At 38.0% G+C, this 16,646-nt stretch overlaps 1 protein-coding gene across 4 annotated transcripts in view; it reads left to right on the forward strand.

Moving 5' to 3' along the window:
- Window positions 1-3,035: 3,035 nt before the first annotated feature.
- Window positions 3,036-16,646, forward strand: part of brinp1 (bone morphogenetic protein/retinoic acid inducible neural-specific 1) — a 104,858-nt gene continuing 91,247 nt past the window's right edge. For 3 of the 4 annotated variants that reach the window (XR_010911603.1, XM_067484508.1, XM_067484507.1), the window contains exon 1: window positions 3,038-3,453. The gene's annotated coding sequence lies outside the window, so the exon portion shown is untranslated. Of the gene's footprint in view, window positions 3,454-16,646 lie in introns of all 4 variants that reach the window. The other variant, XM_067484509.1, reaches the window with a different exon arrangement.

Here is a 16,646-nt window from a genome sequence, read left to right on the forward strand (position 1 = left end):
CACATAAAACAGCTGATTAAAAAAAATATATTTCTTTAATGTATTTGACAGATACACAGGTTGCAAGTGCACAAATTCAAATAGTATCAATAAACATCCAGCCTGTCCTTTTGTACTGACTTATTTCCCGTAGTCTGGCTGACATTCAGTGTATTCGGGGGAGCATTTAACCAACCCCATTGCTTGAAGCAAAATGTGTAAATTGGCAGTTCTCTGTTACTTGCAGTATGGATAAAAATTTATACAGGCAGAAAAAACACCCATGTAACACATGTCTGAAGACATATTTTGTCAAGTGATGGTACATGTCTGAACATCCTGATCAACAAAGTCTGAAGGAAACTTTCAAATTAAATCATGTGACCAGTAGAATTATGAAACGCAACAACTCCAATGATCCCTGCAGAATTTTATGTCTACCATTGCAAAGACAACTTGTCATGTGTCACCACCACTTCCAGGCTAATGACTCAGTAATGGCGCCATTTATCCATTTGGCCTCATTGAGTTCTATGTCATGCTGATCCCGCCAGGTTCTTGCCCACTGGTAAATGCTTCAAGTACTTGTCTGCAAGTGGACCATTGGAGAGCCAGTGAGTTGCAAAGCTGCCTGTGAGCACTGCGGTAGAGTGGCGTCAAAAATCTATTCAAAGTTACCTTTTCCACATGATTGGACTTTGAACTACAACAAAGATTTTATATTAACGTCTAACATTTGGGAAATATTTGATGTCAGGTAATTAAATGGGATATTAGTTTTTAGCAAATATTCAACAACTTCCACTGTGATGCTAAATAATAAGTTGCATGCATTAAAATGTATTAAACTGTAATAAACAAAATTTATTTTTCATTAAATTGTATCGTTTTAGTCATAAAGCTATATGTTAAATTATCTTAAAAGTGGGGACGTAGGGAATAAATATTACAGTATAATAGCTCAGAGTATATTGTGTCATGTCACTTAATCAGCATTGTGTCTCCAAGACAGCTCATGACTTGTCAGTTTGTCAAGTTTAACACTGAGTTAGATATTTAAATACAAGTCACATTGTCCCGCTTTCATCATTTTTACATACTATGATGCATAACAGATTTCTTAAGGTGCCAGGTCACTTTATCTCTCTAGTTCATTCTCTCCTATTATTATTATTATTATTATTATTATTATTATTATTATTATTATTATTATTATTATTATTATTATTATTATTATTATTATTATTATTGTTATTATTATTATTGTTATTATTATTATTATTATTTAAAAAAAGCTATAAAGGCTATTGTAGCAGTAGATTATTGGAACAGGCTGTGCCTAAATAAAAACAACAGTGCCTAAAAAACATCCTGTAGAGATGGACTTTATGTGTGTTTATATATATGAATGAGAAAGTGACGTAAAGCAAAGTAACTTGCTAACTTTGTGTTTTGATTTGTACATATTAAATTATAATGTAGTCCATATAGTTAAAGTCATTAAAGCTTTTTTTTAAAAGGAAATAGTCTTAAAATTTTGCTAATTTCCAAATTTGAAATCTTAAGTTAATGGTAAGTCGTTAATAAGCTAGCTTCAAATAAACCAATATGTAACAAATGAAAGACGATGCTTAAAATTTGAAAGGAATTCATATAAATATTATATACAACCTTGTCCCATTATGGCTACCCAGTATGCAATTAGGTAAATGCACACCCTGTATAAGATTCTAGATTTGGCAGCCAAAAAGCAAGCAGGGTTGTGCCAATCAAGTGAGGAAAGACTGTAAATTCAGGCCAGTAAATATATTGCTGAATACAAGACAAGAGGCCGAAGTCTGAAGGTAAAGGACAACTTTGGCCATTTTCTAAATCATTGTATTGTCTACCATCATAAAAATGTTAAAACCAACACTGAATCTTCTCTACTCATGCCTGGTTGCTTGTCAGTGTGAATTATCATATTTGCCCATGTTGAACACCTTCATTGTTGTCCAAAAACAATTAGAAACACAGACACTCCATCTGGTTTTCCCAGTCAGATGGAAAGCAGCCTGGGCTTAAGAAACGTTTTTTAAAATATCCAATGTTGCTGTCAGGGGTCCTAAGTGCACCTATTTACCTTAACAACCAAACCTTAGCTAACAAATGTTTAAAAATGTAGAACTATGTTCGGAATGGAGGTTCTATCGATGCCTCTCATGACTTCAGACACAGAAAAGCACTGGGAGCATTGCAGAGATACCTAATTATAAAGGTTTAATACCGTAGCTTTAACAGTTAAAATTCCTATTTTGTAAAAAAAAATCTATTAAACTGGAAATTTGTGTCACTCCCTTAAAATATATCTAAGGCTAAAAAGTTTGCTTGATTGTGTCTTTGGCATCAAACATTTACATTTGAGACACTACTACACAACAAAACATTAGAATGAGCCTAACAACTCGAAACTATGTGAAATAATTCCGTGTTCTAATATACAGGAGAATGTCTGAATCCGTCAGCACAGTGCACCTGAGCCCCAGTGAAGGGGACTCCTTCACTGGATAAAAACCTCTAAATTTTTATTCTGAAATTGTTTTTCAGAGCAAAAGATTGAAGTTGAAATGTGTTTCAGCACCATGGACAGTTACCACCGGAGTTTTACTTGTGTATGAAGTAAGAAACAAAAACCCTAAGAACGCCTCCACTATCGGGGTCTTTTAAGTGTGAGAGTTGTACTTGGAATAATTTAAAAAGGTCTGATAATCACGTTGTGTTTTAGGCAAAGTACACAGCCGACAAGTGGGACAGTGTGTCTCAATCTGTGTAACTCTTGGCTTCCTATTTTTCCTGTGCTTTTATTGTCACGTCTGCTTGTAAACTGTTCCTTTTTTTTAATTTAGTGACGACCTCTCCCCTTATGTTTGCAATCTTTGCTGTAAATATTTACTTTTCAGCTGTAAAAAGTCACGGCTTCCTTTCCCTCGTCCACCCTCAGTTCGCTCGCCTTCCGCCTCATTCAGCCCGGACCCACCCCTCACTGTCTGCCATGACCGTCCTCTACAATACAAGACTGTATTCTTTGTACCTCCCCTTTCTCACCCTCAGTGTGTGCATCCCAGCCTCTCTTCCTAGATATCCATCCCACACCTCTCCACCCGCAAACAGCTCCTACGGTGAGAAAAAAAAAGAGAACAGAATAGTTTGAAACACGTCGGCATAAATCTCACATCCAGAGCTCCCTCTGCTCCTTTCCCTCCTTACGGACTTCATTACTTTATTCCTCTGCGCACCAATGCCCGAGACCACGCCGAAAAGAAGGATTTCTCTCCTTTGAGCATGAAAAGGATTGCCAAATCATCCGCAATCCAACACCACCGACTGAGCCACCAGCATGAACACTGGATACATATGCTCCAGCAGAAGTTGTTGGGTCGAGAACTAACACATTTTGGACCACAAATACAGCAAATAGGGGAGAGTCAGTTTTAGGTAAGTACGGCTTGGAGCCCCAACATGTCATGGAGGTATCGTATATATTTATATATATTTCTGTCTATCACTGACCACGAGGTAGTGGTTGGGTAGGCAGGGCTATATTGTGGCACAATTATGGCGATGTTGCGTGGTCAGCATGCTACTAAGGTGCCCGGTGGTGTCCTTTTCAGGATGGAGGCGATTTTTTTTATTTTTTATTTCTCACTGTCAAGCTACATTCTAAACAATCCGTGTTTCTGTTGCAATCGTTGGCCGGACTGAATGTCGACGGAGCGGTGTTATGCCATTAAAAATAAATCAGGAGTGAATCTTAAAAAAATAAAAAATAAATACAAATCTGCTAAAACATTATGCAGCCGAGTTATTCTCGCTCTGTGCTCTGCGTGCACGTAGTGAAACAGCATCAATGCCGAGGTTATGCTGCAGACGTGCGGATCTACAGGAGCATGAAACATTGGGAGAAACAATGATCTCAGTATTTTTTGTGCTCGCACATTACGCAGACCCCCTGTGAATGGCACCACAGGAGCAACATTCAGAGGGAAGGTGTATTATTCTATAGGCCCGCAAAAAAAAAAAAAAAAAAAAAAAAAAAAAACCCACTGTGCAGTCGGCATCAGTATTTGAGTTCGAGCTCATTCCGTGGCTTTTTTACATCCATGATGCTCAGTGCACCGTGAGGCTGCAAAAACTAAAAGTGAGTCATCCTTTCTTGCATATGATATGAAAGGAGTTGCCGTTGTGGCTCCTCTTGCCATTATTTCTTTTTTTTTCTCGAAACCGTCCTGTGAGTGATTTAGAACCAGTAAGGAATTCTGTGAACATCTGTGTTTATATGTACGTGTTGGTCCGTCTTCTGCGTTGCCCTGGGCGGGCGAGAGTGCGCGTGCACGAAAGCAAACACGTACATGCTTGTTTTGTGTGTGTCACCAGTGAAGCAAAGTTGCCGTTCCGTGTTCCCTCAAGTTGCTTTGATTGCTGTTCCACTGACTAACTGCGAGGGGAGCTCATGCTCTTTTACACTTGGTGTCATTATGTGGCTAAAGGCAAGATAACTGTGCATGATACTGATGCCAACTCTATGAAATTAGAGAATCCGCTTGTTTAAAATTGGCCCGGAAGCGGTGATCTGCACTTCCATGACAGCCACTGCATATTTGTTGGGTTTGTCATTGCGTCTTTTTGGGGAAGTGAGTCCAATTTGCTGCATTCATGTAGAATTAAATATATGCAGAACAAGTCAGGTTTAGGGTACAATTGCATGTGATAACAAGTAAATCTATAACAAGAATCTAACTAAAACTGTTTAGCCAGACCTTTAAATAACTAGAAATCTGCGTGGCACATAATTATCAATAATCTCACACACTGAAACTAAGGTTAAGCTTTAATGATTTACATTGACATTACATTGTTATTAAGTCAATACACTTTCAATATTGTTTTGCCTCCTTCTCCACGTGTGCAGCGCCGAACATTGCTGAAAAAAGCTGCCCTATTCAGCAGGCCTTATTCAGCCTGGTGGCCTTTTCAGTGGCAAAACGCTGGTAACATGTAATCATTTTCTGAGGGAAGGCATACCACATCGCATTGCCAAACTGAAAATGGCAACAGTAGCTTAAAGCTATATTTGTGTCAAGGCTTTAGATGAACCAATGCTCATGCTGCTTTCAAGGGGCCTAAAAAGAGAACATTCGACAGTGGGGGCCCATTATTGGACCTTTGCAGGACAACGTGCTGAAAACCTGTGTTGAATGCAGGAAATAAAACCAATTAGAGAAATTGATAATAAATGACAGAATCGATTCTCCCTGTGGAAACAGTGTTGCTCTAACACCCTTGTGTATCGATAGTACAAACACACTTTGTGGTGGACAGTGTTAGTCTTGTATTGGCAGAACCCACCAACTCTCTCTGTTCTTGCTGTACTGTATGTGTCTCTCTTTTTATTCCTGCACTGGCACTGCATTGTTTTTATGTGGGAGCTGTAGTGGCCAGAAGGCTGCTTCCTAAGAGGTTTAAAAAAATCTGTTTTTATTGGAAACAAACAACAGGGTCACATAATGGCATGTGACAAAGTCTCACTGAAATTCTGGCAAGCTTACAGTGTTTTTGAAAGGCAGCTGAATCATTTGACCTCCACTAGGGACTGTCTGACCCATAGTATGTGCGGCTGCTACTGTTAGAGCCTCACATTCGTTTAACCGTGTACGTACAGTCTGCTGGTCAAACAGGATTCTCAGCCCAAGGCTCATAATGAAAGGGTTGGTAGCTGATTATAAGTGGTTAATTGCATTCTTGTACACCATAAAATTTAAACCACGCATAAACCTTTTTTTTTTTTTTTAAACAGACTTACCCTCCCAGCCCTGTGTATAGTGAAGAAAAAACTCTAACCTACTGTGTGAGAAGGGAACCAAAGTTTTGTAAAGACACATTTTTTTAAATTCCTAGCTGGATTTATTGCCGTTCCCCGTCTTTGTCACTTACCTGAGATGCAAAATTTGAGCTCGGTAGGAAGCCTCGCAGGAGCTAAAAGCAGGTTTGGAAAATCATCACAACAGTGACAATGTCATTGTTATAAAACTATTTAGGCATTCAGTACACACAATTCTTCATCTGAATGCAATGCCCCATCTCTGGTCCCTCTGCGTCTCTCTTTTTTTTTTCCCACTCACAGCAGGGGGCCACATTTTGAATGTTTGGGGGTGAACTGAGCACCATTTTAAATCAAAAAATGAATTGCACATCAAAAGTTAACAAACAAACAGAAATCTATTTATTATGGGACACATATATAAGCACCTTCAACTTCTGAAAGCATAAGTCTACTGTAGCATGCTTTCTCACTGATAATGAACATGAAAGTGATGTTACATAAAAATCATTATGTATTCAGTTTCTTTTGCAGGAGCTGCAGCTTTATGCAGTTTTTACTGGTACAATATTTTCATTTTGGCAATGTTTTCTTGAGTTTTGAAATTAGCATTGATCACAACATGGACATCACCTCTTACTGCCTTAATGACACAGCATGGTTGACATACTTTGACTATATTAACAGTGCTGGTTGAATGTTTGGGACCGAAGCTTAAAGTCCTTTCCATGCTGAAATTTCCCTGCAGACTCTCAAATGTGCAAAATCAAGTCGTGCTTGTTTGGTGAACACACTCACACTCCTCTGCGAACTATGCATCTCGACCTAACATTTAGTGGTTGACACGGAGGAAACACTGGGTAGAACACTGTTGCTAAATTGAACTTCTGCAAACCTGACCCCTGTATTATTAAGCACTGCCAGGAATTTCACTTATTACTCCTTAAAAATAGGATAACTCTGACAACACAGTAATAACTGCAGTAATTTATCTTGCCTGACATTGGCTTGGTCTTTGCTGGGTAGATGATTGCTCTGGATGTGTATCCATTTGAATGTTCTGCCCTGTGTTACTGTGAGTGGGAAAGGGAGAGGGATGTTTTGATTTGCTCTGGTCTTTCACATCACCAGACAATGGAGGTCTGCTCTGGCCAGCGATTACAAATAGAACCTTTAACTTAATTTGCTTCACTGTTGCCTCTCATGTTCTCTCCAGCAATATAATTTGATCTGTTCCAGTCTAGAAGATGTGTCTGAGGTATTTTAAACAACATAGTCTTCTTCCCTCCTAATACTAAAACTTCTGAGGGTTCCAATTTGTATGAAGATGAAATGCAGCTATGAATAAGATATGGTAACTGGAAATTGTGTTTTGGTGACGTTTTTTTTTTTTTTTACCTGCATCTGTTGGTTAATTTTTTGGTTAGATCAAAATGTATGGATGCAGCCAGCATATCAATCTGATGTATTACATTTTATGTCTGTATGTTATAAATGTCTGTGTACTGTTCACTGTTAACATTTGTATTTTGCATTCTACAATATCAACTTGAAGAGGCTAAGGCTCTCACAAAATATCGGTAAAGCTGCTTTATTCATTATGCTTTAATCAATATTCCCATATTAATAATGTATCAAGTCACAATAAGTGAAAGGGAAGACAAGTAGTGACAAACACAGATGTGATTACCACCCATCTCTGCACTCTTCACTATGTAGCTCATTATTTAGGATCATGCTTGCTCCAAGCAAATGCACCATTACAAATGCAACAGGTTGTTTTCAGAGAATCAAAGAAGGGACGAAAATACACCAAATGAAAGAAAATATGTGACACACACTAGTATTGCAATAGACCACCTATTCCATCCAGAGTTACATACATTTTTTACCAAGGTCTTGTATTGACTATAGGTCAATCAGACCACTGCATAAATTCTTCTCCAGCACATACCAAAGATTCTCAGTGGGGTTACAGTGGGCGATCCATGTTTGAAAATGATGTCCTACGCGCAGAAAACCACTCTTCACCAATTTGAGGGCGATGAATTCTGGCGTTGTCATCTTGAAACATGCCCGTGCCATCAGGGGGAAAAAAATCCGTGGATGGAAAAACCTGGTCGTTCACCATATTAAAGTAGTCAGCTACTCATTGCATTAGTAAGGGCTGAGTAACTTGTTGCCAGCTGCTACACATTAATCACTGCAGTAATTATCCAATAGCAAGGTCTTACCATTGTGTTTAGTTAAATCAAGGTGGTGAGAACATGCAAACTCTACACAGAACAGCCACAGTCAACCAGGGCGCAAAACCGCAACCTTCCGTGGATGGTAGGGAATTTTTGTAGCCATGGTTAGAGTAAACCCCTGACAGCCTGATTTAGTTTTTCTCTTACTCTGCAAATATTGCACTACTTCCTGTATTTGGCAATGAGCATTTGACATTAGTTCTGTCATAAGGTGGTGAATGAAACAAGTGTAATTAATCCTAAATCTAATTCTCACTCACTCACTTTTGTACTTTACAAACCTAAAGCACTGTAGTTCCTATTTCTGTGCGTCAGCTAAGTGTCTGCTGGTATGAAAAGTCACATTTTAAGATTAGAACAATCATAGGAAGATAATCTTTTTGGAAAAATCTTAATTAGGCATCTCACAGATGGTGTTTTAATCTGTTATAGTCTTCCTAGTGCTGACAAGCAAGTGAGAAGCACTTCCTACTGGAACATTTTGGGCACCCTCAATTATTCTTTAGGAATAAGGAGGCATTTGCTAAAACATTATAAATAGTGTGGGATTAATCATGTGAAGCCCGAACAAGATGAGAAGCTGCTCTGTTAAGTTCATGTAGCATATTCCAATTCTGAAAAATGAAACAGTGAAGCAGTCATTTGTGCAAGAAAGGAAATTCATAGACTGACCCATGACCAATGCGACGCTGGTGAGTCAATGCACTTTTGGCCCGTGCCAAATGGCTCAGCATTAGTGACCTATTTTGCAGCACATGGCAGTAGCAGCCTACATTGCAGCAAATGATCAGATATGAATATTCAAATTGGGGTGGATAGATATTCTGGGGTGTAGTAAATGCTTCCTTATCTGGCTAAGCTGCTAGGGATAATAAATACATTAACTCAAGAAGTTCGGCTTTATTATATAATCTCATTGCAGATCATTTGCTATTGGATCAGCATGTGTATTCTGCTTTTGTTTTGTCTGTTAGTGGCAAATTGTGACCTCACTTCTAATCTAATTGTGAAATGAATAACTGCCATGACACTTTGATTATGGGCTGCGACCACATGTTACATGAATTTACTTGACAAAAACTACAGTATTTAGTGACACTAACGTGTTTTCGAACAAACTGTAAATTCTCTTTCAGACGTGCACTTATTTACAACGTGATGGTAATTTTACTATACACGCACATTTACGTGACAACTCTATTACTAGAAGCAAAAGGAACATTAAAAAAAAAGAAAGACATATGAAACATGAGATTTCTTTATTGACTAAAATACAAAGATATGTAGAATGGAAAAAGATTAATCCAACATGTCATGTCTGAAAAGCTCCCTTTTATTTTAGAAATGCATTGCATCTCATACTTGTTTTCCAAGTTGTAAACCAAGTTGTCTGAGTGGACTAAATTCAAATCTTTACCCCATTACTTTAACAATGTATTAGTGGCACCTTGTAAAATAACAGTTTTGTAACGATACACAGTGTAATAGTTTCTGATACTGTCTGTGGAAAGAAAGCATAATGAAGGCAATTGAGTGTTTCCCCTGAAATGTAACTACTAAAGCAAAATGAACAATTTGTAGGAGAAACAGCTGATTAGCACAGCATTTTTCATCCTCAACAACTTTAGTGCTGTAAAAGGCATTGTGCTTCTGACTCCAGAAGTAGCACATGGAATGACCTGACACAGCACTTTCACGGAAGTACCAACCTATAGGTTTTTTATGTACCTGACCTTGGCTGTGCCTTTTTATGTGCATGTGTGCACATGTGTGTTTGTGTGTGTGTGTGTTTGTAATAATCTTCTGAAGGGCTGAAGCTGAAAATCTGCTAAAATTAACATTTTAAATGCAGATTCTTCATGTTCACTAATGTCAGTCTTGTGTCCCAGTGGGTGAACCATTAGTACATTTTTCATTCTTACTAAATAAGCTTTACTGCCTAAGCACATGCGGTAAATATTAATTAAGTCATTTTAAAATATAATACCAGAAGCTTTTTTGTTTGTATGGAAAAGTGTAATGTACTTTATAAGTGATTAAATGAGGTAGTGGTTATATGCGTATTTTACCCTTTTAAAGTGACTTACCTGAATCATCACTGGTGCCACCAATTGGTTTTATAAGCCACACAGTTAATTAAATGGATCACCTGAGTGCTGTAAATGTGTTTCAAGTCATTGTAGTTTTAAAACACCTGTATCTGCATGGCTCATTTACTGTGCACTTAAATTAATATCATGAAATAAACAACACAACAATAGTGAAGATGAAAAAATACCGCAAGCAACTCTATATAAAGTCATGTGGATAGACACAAGAAAAATTCCCAAAATGCCCGTGAAAAAGTGCAGTTAAATCCATCTTCAATAAATGGAAGGAACGTGGCACATCTGCCTAGAGCAGGCCTTTCTCAAAAACTGAGTGATTGTGCAAGAAAGAAACTACTGAGGGAAGAACACTTTCTATGATAGAGTTAAAGACTTTAGTGACTGACATCAGAATTACTATGCAACTATTCTCTGGGTAAATGTGGAGGAACACTGAGATCCAATCATATTTGTTATCTTTTTAACACTGGTTTCTGGGATGTTGCTATGGTAACTTTGGTATGTACCTTGTACCATGCCTACAAATGGTGTTCTTGTGCTTGGCAAGCTTAATGTCTGTTTGTCATTCATGCAGTTCTTTTAATTTACTCAATGAATGGACGATAAGAAAAAAATATGAACTGAAATTTATAATGACCCATCTTTTCAGCTGATGTGGTTTCGCTGCTGCAGTTGGATTTTCATGACTACTTGTGTTTAAAGGAAAATTCACACCTGAAGGGCTTAATATTGTTCTGGACATTATTGAATATAAACTAGACTTATCATATTCTTCAGGTTGAAGACTATGATTAAAAGATAATGACTATACTATAAGTGTGTTTTGGTTTGGGTTTTTTTTTAATGCAAGAGAGTGAACTAGGATTAAACTTCTAAGAAAAACAAAAGAACTAAAACTAAACACAAGTCACATGCAATGTCTACTGAAGAAGAGGCAGGTGTTGACTAAAAGCCACAGAAGCAGAATGAGCTCTGTGTTTTAGAACGGCTCTAATGAAGAAATCTTCTGAAAAGCTGTGCTGCACAATACTGATGGTCACACTGTGGAACAGATAAATGTAACAAGTACTTTTATTCCTCCATAAAAGAAGATCAATGCTCAATCTTCAGACATTGCAATGAGCCTTCATTTTGAAAGGTCTCAGTCCCATTTAAGGGCACTTAACAGCAAAGGTATTATTTTCATCCATAAAGAATACCAGCTGTTTTTTTTAATCTTGGATTTTAAAAGGTCAATTTTCAACAGTCATAATTTGCAGGAAGGAGGGTTAGGTCAACTGTCAGCGTGGTTTCTAAAGAAAGTATTGCATATTTAAGAGCAGAGGGGATATTTTGAATGAATTAGATGAACTTAAGAAAAACATAGTGGGAGAAATTTATTGGAGAGATTGGGGAGAAAGCCATATTGCAAAGTAAATTTGTAATCCTTAATCTTAATTATTTAATTATTTGTTATGAACATGAAAGTCCTTAACACTTAGGTCAAAGTGTTTATCACTGGAAATATATTTGAAAGTGGCTGTTGCACTTTTCGGTGTCATATATTCCCCAGATCCACAGCACAGCTCTTCACATGGCACAAAATCAATAGCAATGAAGAGGGTCAGGGCAAGAATACGAAGCATCTTCATATTGAATTCAAAGTGAAATTGCAATGTACTTTTTTTTTATGGCAGATAAAGGAGTTTTTTTTTTACTGTGATTTGAACCATGGTCAGTTGCCATATGTGAATCCTAAAACAAGTCAAAGTTCATCTCCAATTCATACACTTTGCAAGCAGAAATAAAATTAGAGGATAACTAGCTTTGCCATAAACATCACTGACTGAGGAAGAAGAAAACATTTAAAGACTCATTTGAGGCTCATGTTTTGAGTTGACTTTATGTTCATAAATAAAAGCTAAAATATTTCTTGCCTTACCACGAAAAGTGTGTCCAGGAACAAGTCTAATATAGCTTTTGTGAAACTTGTGAGGTATTGGTTACTCACTACTGCATAACCAACATAATAATAATAATCTCTTCTACACAATTTAAGGTGAAGCTTGCTGGTACATAAATCATATGCAATATTAACCTTGTTATATCATTGGTAGACTGGCCTCATCACCACCTGGTTCTTTGCTGACTTAACTAAATCTTTAAATTCCCATTTTTGACAGGATGGACAAAAACGCTCAGTGCAGTCTAGGCTTTCATGCACTGGTGCACTTTATTCAGCTAGCCTTTGGTTAACATCAAGGGTTTTTGGATTGCTATTAAACAATGGCATTAAGTTGCCACCTGGCAACTTATCATCCCTGTCTAGTGAAGGAAACAGACCCAGCCAGCTGGACATGGTTTAGTACTGGTGCCATTCGCTGTCCCTTACACTGTGTAGTGTTTGTTAGGGAGGGAGGTTCGCTTTGTTGTGCATCCATCATTCTCTGCAGGTTATAACCCTGTCAGGGACTGCAGGCAAGACATGTGTTGTATGTTTATAAGCAGCTTACCTGTGTTAGTCAGAGAGTACCATAGTATAGTTTCACTGCAGTGTGAGCTGCTGCTATTGTGCTCTGGCTGCAGCTACCTTACATGAGTCTACTACTCTGAGTCCCACTTCAAAGAGGAGACGATTGGAGGGTGAAGAAAAGCTCTAAGTCAGTTATTGGACTTGAATTGCCTGAACTTAACTGCAATATCAGCAGTGCAAAAAAAAGTGCCTGGCGTGGTCAACTTTTTTCTCGGCTTAACTTGCTCAGCCCCTCACATTGACACCAGGGCCAGGTGGATAGGGAGGAAGTGGAAGGAGAAGAGGCAGTGTGCTCAATTTATCAGTAATTATGGAGTGCTATTTTCTCTGTCTCCCTCCTATGTCTGCCCTGGGAAGCAGTAGCCATTCTTTAATCTTGACACCCGGTGATCATGTAACACAAGGAAGTGCCTATTAGAGGTGGAGAGAAATTGAAGGGGGCCTCTCTCCTGTTCCTCTTTTAGGGGAGCCGAGTAGAAAGAGATGGTGAGTGTGGGGATACGTGAGCAAAGGGAGAGGAAGAGTTTGAGGCAGTATAGACAATTATGAAGCTGGTTTTTAAAACTCAAGAGTTTTTGTACCTCAGTGGGGTTAAGGGGGCGCTTTTCTTTTATAAAAAAATAGACAGAGTTGCCAAAGGACATGTGAACTAATTTGGTTTTCCAGATGAACTAAAACCACTGTAATAATGTGAAATTCAGTTGTAACGCAGGACAGGTCTCCCTCTGGGCTTGCATTTCACTGAATCAAACGCAATCACGAAAATGTTGAGGGTAATTATATTGCGCATTGGGATGATTGTTTGTAAAATAACATATTCGTCTTATGGAGATGCAATCGAGGCCAAATATTGTGTTTCAGTACCTATTTTACAGTCAATTCTTTATTACTCAAGTAAGTCTATAGCCCCGCTAAGTCAATCCATATGCTGGAAATAATGCATCAAAAATGTTCACATTTTTAGAAATTCTAAAACACCCCAGTGAGTGACACACTTGTTGCCTTCGATCAAAACAGCAGAGGCATTGGAAATACACATTGATTGAGTCTCTTAACATGAATAATTTGTTTTCGCAGCCAAATGTGAGGCCGCCAGCACTGTGCAAATCTGGCACCTCACTCTATTAACAGTCCTCTCCCTATTTTGGAGTAACATGAAATCACCAAGTGCCAGGATTTTTCCATCAATCCTATATACCGTTTTTTTCATGGAGAAGACAGAGACTGACACATCTTCAGTGTTTGAACCATGAATCACAGAACAGCCAACAGTGGGCCTATTTGTTACAGTGAAATGCTGTTTTAGCACGGCAAACCCCACAAAATCCGCCTGAGCCAGACAGGGAACTGATTTGTGTTTCAATCAGATTTGTGTTTGAATTACAGTATCCCGTTTGCAATATGTAGATGTGTGACTGGAAGAAGAAGTAGTATGGGCACTGTACAGTTATTTGATAATGCTTGCATCCCCTATGTTGAATTGGCAAAAAGGAAAACAAGGCCTTTTTTAATAAATGATAAAAAAGTTATGATTTTTTTATTGCGCATTCAACAAGTGTAAATGTTGCTTCATCATCAGACGTCACAAAAATGTTCAAGGAGTTTATAAAAAGAAAGTTATAGTAAAATAATGAATGCTAAGGTTTGCTTCCCTGTTGATAGCCCCCCTAGGTAATTAACTTACATGTAAAATCTGATGTCTGAGCTTTGAAAAAGCCTGTGAGCACTTAATGCTTGATGAGTGGCACCAGGTGTGTTAATTTGGGCTTGCACTTCAAATTTGCAAGTGCGTAGATCTCCAGGGGCAGTATCAAGCAGATTGCTTAGAGCAACAAAAAACACCTTTCAAAAGACCTCAAATTGAAATTAGTAGGCCTAGATAAAGCTGGAGAGGGATATAAAAATATTTCAAATAAGACCATAATCCAGGTTTGGAAGGAATGTGGACACACACATGACTTTTCCAAGAAGTGGACAACCAAGAAAAATAACTGAAAAAGGGCGCAAATGATATCATTATTTTAATGTAGCTTTCATTGTATATGCTCCCTGACTGGAGAGTATAAAACTATGCACTATACATATTTTGATAAGTACAATTGCTAATATATGGTTTAATATAATGCTTTCTAGAGATTAAGTGTGCAGTTAAAATACTGTACATGTTGCCGCTTAGTTGCCTGGTGCATATGTCACAGTAAGGGCCTTTTTGTATTGTTCAAAATATTTCCTATGATTCTAAATAAGCATTTTGAAAGCTCTTGGCAGTGCCCTTAACTAAAGGACTGTCCCCAGAAGTGGAGTTCAGTGAAGAGTTACAAAGAGCAATTAAAAGCATTGAGGATAAAACACAAGAAACAATTTCCAATAGTTCACCTTAAGGAATGAAAAGGTCATTATCCCAGTGTAATTACCACAAGATTAAATGGGGTTCACAAGACATTGTTCATATTATATTAGTATATATCCAGTCTTCTGTAAAGTATAAAACATTACTTTTATGGCGTCTTTCCCCCACTTAATCACATACAGTAAAAAACATATGCAGTGTGTGCGAGACAAAAAAAAACAGATTGACTGACTGACTTTTATAAGCTGGCTTGTATGCATTTATATATGATGCACTTGTTCACACACACACACGTATCATCCCCAAAGACCTTTTGGCTACCTTGCTGATGGAGCTGGTGTTGTTAGTTTTAATGATGGAGAGGGTAGTCCAGGTGAAGCTAGCCTGAGCCGTATCCTCTACAGTGTTTTTGCACACTCAGCACACCGACATGACACCAATGTAGGGCAGAGAAGAGACAACGCGGCATCTTCAAGTTACAGTGCTGAGCAGAAAAAAGTGCAAAGGTAGAAGCCTCTGTCTGGATAGCAGTGTAGCTACATTCAAAGAACAGCAGTCCTGAAAACTGAACACATGTAAAAGAGAAATAGATCATGACCTTAGATTATAATCCACCAACGTATCCTTAAACTCGGGAAAGATTCCACCAAATGTACTTTCATGCTCTGATCCGGTGTTCTTTTGTTGGAATGGTTCATCAGACAAGTCTTTTATTACTGTAATTGAGCTTAGCAAAAGTTTAATAAGGAAGACTATTTCATTTTTAATTCTTTCACCTCTGGGCTACTCTTTCATTCACTGCTCTTTCTATGCCACACCTCTTTGCTGCAATCTCTTTCATTCCCACCTCCCAGCATCAGCCTGATCAGTTTAAAATTCAAGAGGCAACCTCCTCTTACTTCACCATTCAATCAAGTAAGCCTAAAATTCACTCTCTCACCCCCATGGGAGTTAATCATTAATCAGTGCACTCCTTATTAACCCATTGAACTGCTTCTAAGGCTCACAGAGCAGAGCAAAAAAAAAAAAATCCCACCAACAAAAACAATGATGAAAAACAGCCCAAAACAGATTGCAAAGTTCAACTAAGTCGAAACTGGATCTAAACTGGGGAAGTTGGGGAGGGGGGGATTTGTCACCCCAAAGAAGCACAAATGCCTTCTTTTCACTCAACAGCCATTAGAAGGCTTTGCTGATATCCAAACTATAAAGAATTATTGTTTTATGTTTATTTCTATTAATTCAAATCAACATAAAGTACTTTGTTTCAAAGTTTCTCGTAACCCATTTTTCACACTAATTCACATTGACCTCTCGCTTCCTTACATGCTCTTTTAAATATATCTTCATTCGATCTTCTAATATTTTCAAATGACTATTCAAATTTTAAGGCATTTGCTGCTTTTATTGGAGCACAAACAACTCAGAAAACTACCACTGTTCCTCTGTGGCTCCTAGTGCGAGTTTGGAAAAATTGGTCTCTAAATTATTGAGCATGTGTTGAGGTTTTTATGTGGCAGTTATAGCCACAGATGACTTGAACCTCTGTATTAGGACGTGCATTTTAAATGGCTCATGGCTCAGTTCACTA

This window comes from Channa argus, chromosome 18 (assembly GCF_033026475.1).
Source record: "Channa argus isolate prfri chromosome 18, Channa argus male v1.0, whole genome shotgun sequence".
Classification (NCBI taxonomy): Eukaryota; Metazoa; Chordata; class Actinopteri; order Anabantiformes; family Channidae; genus Channa; species Channa argus.